Here is a 10,004-nt window from a genome sequence, read left to right on the forward strand (position 1 = left end):
CCCACTGATTCATCCCTTTACTCACTCGTTCCCCTCTTTTATTTATGTTCTCTCCGGTCTTCCTGCACTCTGAGGCGCATCACTTCCAATAATACATTACAGCGGGCCTACACCGTGGCGAGGTGTACTCAGCGAGAGGGTGAATCATCCTGGAATAATTACGGGAAAACAATAAATAAAACAAGTTGTGGTGGAGTGCCAAACTCTCGTCCGCATCAAGCCGTGAGTGAGCCAAGTTGACGACTTGTTTCCCTATGACTAAACTACTCTCTGCCTCATCAGTAACCACCACCTACTCACTCCTCTGCACCGCTGCATCTAAAAATGTTCCCCCTGTCAAGACGATCACTGTCAGAGGACACGGGGGAAATTATCCAAACGGCATGTCTTCTTCTACCGAGTTGCTGCCCCTGCCACGACCTCTTCCATCCTCCATTTTGGAATCAATGGCGAGGCAGGGGTCCGGATGTGCAGGTGTTTTGTCCTTGGATCCGCTGTACACTGAACTCTGCTACATAGCCTACAAGAATAGACCATTACTTTCAAAATGTTAATAAACAACAGTTTTATAACAGTTTTTATGAGTGTGCACCAGACAAAAGATGCACCGGTAGCCTACAAACCCATTTAACATGTATAGCTTGTTGTTATTGTCAGTCAATCACAGCGGTGCTACAGTCAGAGGCTCCATGTGTGGCATGTGAGGTGGGACATTTCTAATTAATGCGAAATGGAAGGTTCCTTTATGTACATTTATCCAGAGTGGCTTACAGTAGAGAGTGCATACATTTTCTTTTACTTTTTCGTACTGGTCCCCTGTGGGAATCGAACCCACAACCCTGGCATGGCAAGCGCCATGCTCTACCAACTGAGTGTTAATGAACCCTGCTCCAGCGGAATACACAGAAATAAGATTAACCCTTGAAACGTGCAGCAATATGCTCAGACTAGCATCATGTTATGATGCTGTATAGCCAGTGCTTGACGGTCCATTAAACTAGTTCCCCCGAAATTCACAAATTACATTATTCTATATTATATTCTACTCTAATTATTCACTTAAGGGTTTATTCACATTTCCCATGACTTCTCAATGACTTTTAACCAAATTTTCATGACTCTTATTATAGCCTACATGGAAAAAGTAAGCATTATTGACACTGGAAAGCTGCTGTGTCTGATCCCATGTAGGACTACCATCTCCTGCTGTTGTGCCCTTGATCAAGGCACTTAACCTCCCACAAAGTAGAAGAACTGCACTGTTGGTCACATGTTGTCAACATGTGGTCAACCCTCCACCTGGAGAGATCCTGGGTGTGAAGGCTTGGCTTTAATCCAGCCCTGAAACAGCCAAATCTGCTAATCATTGTCCTGTTGAGCAGCTGATATTTAGTCTACAATGTTGTTAGACCAAGGCTGGAACAAAAGCCTGCACACCCAGTAACTATCCTGGAGGATGGTTGCCACCCTTGATGTAAAATATTGTAACATTACAACCAAATACTTTTGTCTTTATAAAATTATTTCCTCAATCAATGAATCAGAGATCAAATGGATTAGGTAGGCTACTTCAAAGCAAGGTATCTAACTATATTTTTTATTTTTTTATATAAGGCTCAAATATTAATGTTTCAGGGGAGGTCTATGCACAGCAAGTTATTTGTCAATTAGGCTATCCTTAGAATATTTGTTTAACGTTGTCGCAATTACATGGCTACTGTTTAATGGAGGGGAATCGCAGTTTTCCAACGGTGCGGATTTATTTAGGCTATCTAGAGTACCCGTGGAAAGGCGACAGCCACATTAATGCTTAGTTAGCTATCGTTAACTAGCGAGATAACAAGCTACAAGTTATGTTTTGAATTGGCTATCTAGTTAGTCTGTTGTCTGACATTAGTTTATACCTGCAGCTGAAATGTCGCTCTCGCTACTCCAGCAACAGCGCACACAGACACGCACTGAAGGCTATTACGATAATAGCTGATATGTAGATTTTTAAGTGAGTGATATTATTTTAAAGTGTGCCTTCATGAATTGTATTAACAATGACCTTTTCATGACCTTACAAACCCTCATTTGACAATTTGGAACCGCGCATCATGCGCATTCCGGCTGGTGCATTTTCAATCTGCGCAATCTCGAATAGCCAGCCTATGTCACTCACAGATTTGCGGCAAATAAACTTGAACAAAACGAGAATCAGGAAATTAATTCCCACGCTCAATTGCTAATCAATGTAGATCCCGCCTTCATTCCACTTTGAACAACCTTTTTTGTCTTGCTGTGTGAATCTGGGTTTGCTATAGGCTACTTGGTTTTATAGAGAAACTGGTATGCAATTCCCACAAAATTAGAAGTGCCTGTAAAGCGCTGCTGACAGCGCTGGCCTTAATCCAGCACTGTGTATAGCAGTGATCTTAAACCTCTGGTCCGTGGACCAACACCGGCCAGAGATGTTGCTAACTGGTCCCTGGCCACAGATGGTGAGCTGACACCAATTTTATTCAGTTCTTAAGTGTTAACTTTAATGGAAGTGGTCCTCAAGAACAAATATTTGAGTATTTGAACAACCATTAGTATTCAATTATCTATGTGACATTGCTACATAGCCTACAAGAATAGACCATTACTTTCAAAATGTTAATAAAACAACAGTTTTATAACAGTTTTTATGAGTGTGCACCATACAAAAGATGCACCGGTAGCCTACAAACCCGTTTAACATGTATAGCTTGTTGTTATTTTCAAGACTAGTCATTCAACTGAGACTGCTCTTCTCTGTGTCACGGAGGCGCTCCGCACTGCTAAAGCTAACTCTCTCTCCTCTGCTCTCATCCTTCTAGACCTATCGGCTGCCTTTGATACTGTGAACCATCAGATCCTCCTCTCCACCCTCTCCGAGCTGGGCATCTCCGGCGCGGCCCACGCTTGGATTGCGTCCTACCTGACAGGTCGCTCCTACCAGGTGGCGTGGCGAGAATCTGTCTCCGCACCACGTGCTCTCACCACTGGTGTCCCCCAGGGCTCTGTTCTAGGCCCTCTCCTATTCTCGCTATACACCAAGTCACTTGGCTCTGTCATATCCTCACATGGTCTCTCCTATCATTGCTATGCAGACGACACACAATTAATCTTCTCCTTTCCCCCCTCTGATAACCAGGTGGTGAATCGCATCTCTGCATGTCTGGCAGACATATCAGTGTGGATGACGGATCACCACCTCAAGCTGAACCTCGGCAAGACGGAGCTGCTCTTCCTCCCGGGGAAGGACTGCCCGTTCCATGATCTCGCCATCACGGTTGACAACTCCATTGTGTCCTCCTCCCAGAGTGCTAAGAACCTTGGCGTGATCCTGGACAACACCCTGTCGTTCTCAACTAACATCAAGGCGGTGACCCGTTCCTGTAGGTTCATGCTCTACAACATTCGCAGAGTACGACCCTGCCTCACGCAGGAAGCGGCGCAGGTCCTAATCCAGGCACTTGTCATCTCCCGTCTGGATTACTGCAACTCGTTGTTGGCTGGGCTCCCTGCCTGTGCCATTAAACCCCTACAACTCATCCAGAATGCCGCAGCCCGTCTGGTGTTCAACTTTCCCAAGTTCTCTCACGTCACCCCGCTCCTCCGCTCTCTCCACTGGCTTCCAGTTGAAGCTCGCATCCGTTACAAGACCATGGTGCTTGCCTACGGAGCTGTGAGGGGAACGGCACCTCCGTACCTTCAGGCTCTGATCAGGCCCTACACCCAAACAAGGGCACTGCGTTCATCCACCTCTGGCCTGCTCGCCTCCCTACCTCTGAGGAAGTACAGTTCCCGCTCAGCCCAGTCAAAACTGTTCGCTGCTCTGGCACCCCAATGGTGGAACAAACTCCCTCACGACGCCAGGTCAGCGGAGTCAATCACCACCTTCCGGAGACACCTGAAACCCCACCTCTTTAAGGAATACCTAGGATAGGATAAAGTAATCCTTCTAACCCCCCCCCCCCCTTAAAAGAGTTAGATGCACTATTGTAAAGTGGTTGTTCCACTGGATATCATAAGGTGAATGCACCAATTTGTAAGTCGCTCTGGATAAGAGCGTCTGCTAAATGACTTAAATGTAAATGTAATGTTATTGTCAGTCAATCACAGCGGCGCTACAGTCAGAGGCTCCATGTGAGAGGCTCCAAATTACGTAATGAAGTTGGCTAAAAGAGAAGGAGTAAGCTACAATGATCAACAAACATGTGTGCGGTTGTTTAATATGAATGGAGTTGTTGCTGACATGGACGGGGAGCGCAGCAAAATAGTCTCAATTAGCCTTGCTACTGTAGCTAGCTAGCTGGCTTCTTTACAACGATCTGATACAGTCAAGACGGGCACTACCAGATGGTATGATGATAACCTATGGCAGCAACAAGTTTGTCTAATTAGCTGGAGTCGCTTTGACTACTTTCTCACTCAATTCAATTCAAAGGGCATTATTGGCATGGCATTATTGGCAAACATATGTTTACATTGCCCAAGCAAGTGAAATAGATAGTAAACAAAATTGGAATAAACAAATCAGAAATGAACAGTAAACATTACACTCACAAAACGTTCTAATGTATAGAGACAAATGTCATATTATGGCTATGTACAATGTTGTTACAATGTGCAAATAGTTAAAGTACAAAAGGAAAATAAAAAACATAAATATGGGTTGTATTTGCAATGGTGTTTGTTCTTCACTGGTTGCCATTTTCTTGTGGAAACAGGTCACACATCTTGCTGCTGTGATGGCACACTGTGGTATTTCACCTAATAGGAGTGGGAGTTTATACAAATGTAATTTGTTTTCGAATTCTTTGTGGGTCTGTGTAATCTGAGGGAAATATGTTTCTCTAATATGGTCAGACATTTGGCAGGAGTTTAGGAAGTGCAGCTCCATTTCCACCTCATTTTGTGGGCAGTGTGCACATAGGCAGACCTGGCTCTCAAGAGAAGACAGACTATGGCGGCCTCTCTCAATAACAAGGCTATGCTCACTGAGTCTGTACATATGATTTTTCTTAATTTGGGGTCAGTCACAGTGGTCAAGTGATCTGCCACTGTGTACTCTCTGTTTTAGAGACAGATAGCATTCCAATTTGTTTTGTTTTTTGGTTGATTATTTCCAGTGTGTCAAATAGTTATCTTTTTGCTTTCTCATAATTTGGTTGGGTCTAAATGGGTTTCTGTCCTGGGACTCTGTGGGGTCTGTTTGTGTTTGTGAACAGAGCCCCAGAACCAGCTGGCTGAAGAGACTCTAGGATCCTCTCTCTGTAGGTGAGGGCTTTGTGGTGGAATGTGTGGGCATGGTTGTAGAATTTAACAGCTCTTTTCTGGATTTTGATATCTAACGGGCACAGTCCTAATTCTGCTCTGCGTGCATTGTTTGGGGTTTTGCGTTGTACACAAAGTATATTTGAACAGATTTCTGCATACAGTGTCTGTGGCGGAATTATTGTACTCAAAAGAAAAAACTTTCAGATTTCTTTAAAACAATCAAACTTTTTTATTTAACTACTGCAGTAATGGAGCTGGTTGGTAATCACCCCTGGAGGTGATCACTGAGAACTCAACCAGCTGGTTTACTGCTGTAATGGAGCTGGTTGGTAATCACCCCTGGAGGTGATCACTGAGAACTCAACCAGCTGGTTTGAGGCACAGCATTTTATAGCAAAGTCCATCCTCCTTCAGTCTACATAACACACAACAGATGTATGGAATGGGTCACAAGGAGCCATGTCTCCCTGGTGCCGTTTAGAACAGAAGCATTAACTCATGCTCTGCATCGTAAATCTCCTGTCAGTGTTATCTCCCAGAGGCCCACTTGCAGTTCACACAGACAAGAGAGTTATAAAAACCCTCTATTCTATTGCATAAAACAACCATTTGATGCAATAAAAGTATTATAAAATAAGCTTGTCATTTCCACCATATATCTCAATTGGGTGTTTGCCTCATTTTGTGAATTCTTGGTTGGTGAGTGGATCCCAGACCTCACAACCATAGAGGGCAATGGGTTCGATAACTGATTGAAGTATTTTTAGCCAGACCCTAATTGGGATGTTGAGTTTTATGTTCCTTTTGATTGCAAAGAAGGCCCTTATTGCCCCCCCCTCACCTTCTGCTGAAAGAAGCAGAACGCAGCGCACCAGCTCTCTCCCGAGTCGCATTAGATATCCAAATATCCGCAAAAATATATTATTCAAATAGTGAAATCATTTCAAATGTCCAACCCTATTCCTGGGTATAAAAATAAGTTAAACACTGCTTTATCATTTGCTTCACAGTCTGACAAGTCACAGGTTGATTAGAAATCTATATAGCATCTACCGAGGGTCACTTCAGTGATTCAAATGTAATACTGCAGACCAAGAACAACGGCAGGCGCCATCATCTGATCACGTTTGTCGCGTGTAATAGTTTTCAAGTCACACAAAAAAAGGAATGAGGAAGATATCCGAGATGAAGGGCGGATAGACAATCTAAAGTAGGCCTGTGTGTTAAGTCCAAACCGTTGTAGGATCTAGTCGCAAATGCCATCTCATCTTCCTAATCACATTGTTACCCCAAGAAACCTAGCTCAGTGCATATGGACCCGATATGCAAACATACGGTAAGCAATTACACACACACACACATACACGCGCACACACACAGTCATTAGCTGTGTTTGTGCTCCTCCTGTACTCCCCCCTTATATGCACTGCTGGGGTCTTCTGCTGCAGCTGCATCCGTCTCTGCTGCTGAATTCTAATGGCTTCAGCCCAACTCCGCCAGCACCAATAATAAACTCCATATTCAAGAGGGGCTCTGAGCACCGGGTTATTTGAGCATTTATGTGTGTGTTTGCGTTTGAGAGGCACAGCGGGCTGCAGAGCAAAATGTGAAAATGAGGAGCATTCTTATTTTGATCCTGCTTTGAAAGTATTATCTCCAATATATTACATTTGAGGAATTAATTAATTGGAAGCAAAGTGAGCTTTTCATTTCCATAATGTCTCTCGAACCCCCCCCCCCCCCCCCGGGCATATTTGGTTTCGCATACCGACTAACGCTGGCAACTGCACCACCCGCAACCGCAGGGCTCTCCAGAGGGTGATGCGGTCAGCCCAAAACATCACCGGGGGCAAACTATCTGCCCTCCAGGACACCTACAGCACCCGATGTCACAGGAAGGCCAAAAAGATCATCAAGGACAATAACCACCCGAGCCACTGCCTGTTCACCCCGCTATCATCCAGAAGGCTAGGTCAGTACAGGTGCATCAAAGCGGGGACCGAGAGACTGAAAAACAGCTTCTATCTCAAAGCCGTCAGACTGTTAAATGCTGTTAAATATCCATCACTAGCACATTAGAGGCTGCTGCCCTATATACATAGACTTGGAATCACTGGCCACCTTAATAATGTTTACATATTTTGTATTACTCATTTCATATGTATATATTGTATTCTATACTATTCTACTGTATCTAAGTCTATGCTGCTCTGACATTGCTCGCCCAATATAAATATATGCTTAATTCCATTCCTTTACTTGAGATTTGTGTGTATTGTTGTGAAATTGTTAGATATTACTGCACTGTTGGAGCTAGAAACACAAGCATTTTGCTACACCCGCAATAACATCTGCTAAACACATGTATGTGACAAATAAAATTTGATTCGATTTGGTTAACCATTGCATTGAGGGTTGATCATCCAAGTTCTATAGACATTATAGTGATAGCAATAATATTTTTCACGCTGGTAACAAGCATTTTGTCTCTTTTCACTAGTAACTTAAATGCTCTAGCAACCTCATAAAAGAGAGAAAACAACTGTACACGAGTGCTGGGACGGACAACCCCACATATATAACGTAGCTGAATAACTGGCCAATGAAGACTTGGTGGTTTATGGACTTGGTGGTTTATGTAAGGCGGTCAGGGGATGGGGTTGGGGGAAGAGGGCGGCGTGCCGATGGAGGCGTTTACCCACAGGGATGGGGTGGAGTTGGCCACAAATAGATGTGTATTGTTCTTGGGTCCGTACCCAAAAACATTCTCGAGAATGGGTTTTTAACCACCAGGTTCGAGATGGCAATCCACTCCTAATTCGATCAGACGTGCACTGGATACCAGTGTGCCGCCACAATCTGCAGTACTCAAACACAGTTCACCGTAGTCAAGCACAGCTCTCGTCTGCTGCTCTGTTGGCGTTGAGGCAGAGTTAATATGGGATGGCACTAGTGAGATGACAGTTCCATTACAGGTTATTTACGAGGGCCACATGTAATAGATATGCAGATGCACAGTGCAACTCTGTCAGCAGTTGCACAATCATCTTGTAGATGGGGAGTGTGCCAAGGGTCAGGGTCTTCAAGCTGCCACCCTGAATGTAGTAGCGGGGACTTGAAAGAAAATGTGCCCCGCTGGCGAGTGAATTAAAAGATATCCTGTTTTACTCTTGGGTACATAATTATTAAAGACTGTTATTTATTCCCATTTCATAGAAAGAAGGCTTTTTTTATCCCCCCCCCCAAAAAAAGTTGGCTGTACTGGCAATGAATGTTCCCTGCAATGAGATCAGTGTACTCTCTCATTGGCTTCTCTGTCTATCTATTGCTGGCAATGTGCACTGGAGCTGCAGTGCTAGTGAGTGAGGACTCAGGCTAGTGAGTGTTGTTTAGCAGGCGAAGTGCGTAGCGGAGACAAGTAGTTACATCCCAAATGGCACCCTATTCCCTATTTAGTGCCCTTCTTTTGACCAGGTCCTCTGTTCAAAAGAAGTGTACTAAATAGGGAATCGAGTGGCGTTTGGGACGCATGCAGCAGGTCACATGATGGATACGCTTACAGAGAGCCGGTACAATGCTTAGTCATGATCAATCATCTCCCACACACCTCCGCTGTCCCCGAGGACATTTGTTCCTCTAATACTGTCTGCATGTTGAATATACACCAACTTTCATCTCCGTGTACAGTCAGTGAGGGAGGGAGATTCTGAATAATAATGATCAACATCATTCTTATTGCCAGTTATACCCCAACAATCCCTCATCAAATATCCCTCAGGAGGATAGGTCTGTAATTTGTATTGGAAATGTTTTGCCAATTTGTTGCAAAGATGAACTCCCTCTTTCTTTCTGTCTCTCTGGCCACTTCTCTCTCTCTCTGTCCAGCCCCCTCTCTCTCTCTGACCTACTCTTTCACACTCCCTCCTTCACACACACCAAAACATCAAGATATTTCTCAGCTGGCCAGGCCTTACAAAGTGACACAGCTGTCCAGTTCTCCACTCTATGAACTGTATAACACAGTGATGGATGTCGTAAGAGTGAGGGAAGCATTTAGCCCCTCCCTTTGACTGAGAAAGCACAGTTTGTTGGGGGGGGGGGGTAGGCCAGATAAGCAGCACCTAAGACCCAGCAGCCCAGGAAATGATATTAGCTCCGATCTGACCGCCACAGACCTCGCATTCACCAGGAAGCTGCTGGTCACCATGGATACAGTCCGGCTCCTCGCCCCAGGTTGTCATTGGTCTCCTCGATGTAGACTTGCTTGTTGGCTATGAATGAGGAACAAACAACTACGGTAGCCTGTTAACATTTGCCATAATTATCCCCCATTTTAAAAGGCCAAAAGCAAGAGAAGATACATGTATTCTCTTAGTTGTTAGTAGTAGATGTTAGTTGGTTTATTATATGATTCACGTACCAACACAAGGTTCACACTGGTTCCTCAAACATCCATTAGGCAATTGTATTAGGGTCACATGGAGATCAATGCTATAAGAGTTGTCCTGCAGTGAATGACAATTTTACATTCCTCTGTTTTTATCCCTCCATTTCATCGAATCACCAATTGCTGTTAATGGGGAGAGTCTGGATAGAACTTACACTAACTGCTTGCTTGTGTGTAGTCATTAGTGTAATGGGTGCCTGTATGCAAGGTTGATTGAAACAAAATGCTTAGCCTTTACGCTTGGGCCTTATTATTGTCAATGGGCAAA

The sequence above is a fragment of the Salvelinus alpinus genome, chromosome 16 (genome assembly GCF_045679555.1).
Source record: "Salvelinus alpinus chromosome 16, SLU_Salpinus.1, whole genome shotgun sequence".
Lineage (NCBI taxonomy): Eukaryota > Metazoa > Chordata > Actinopteri > Salmoniformes > Salmonidae > Salvelinus > Salvelinus alpinus.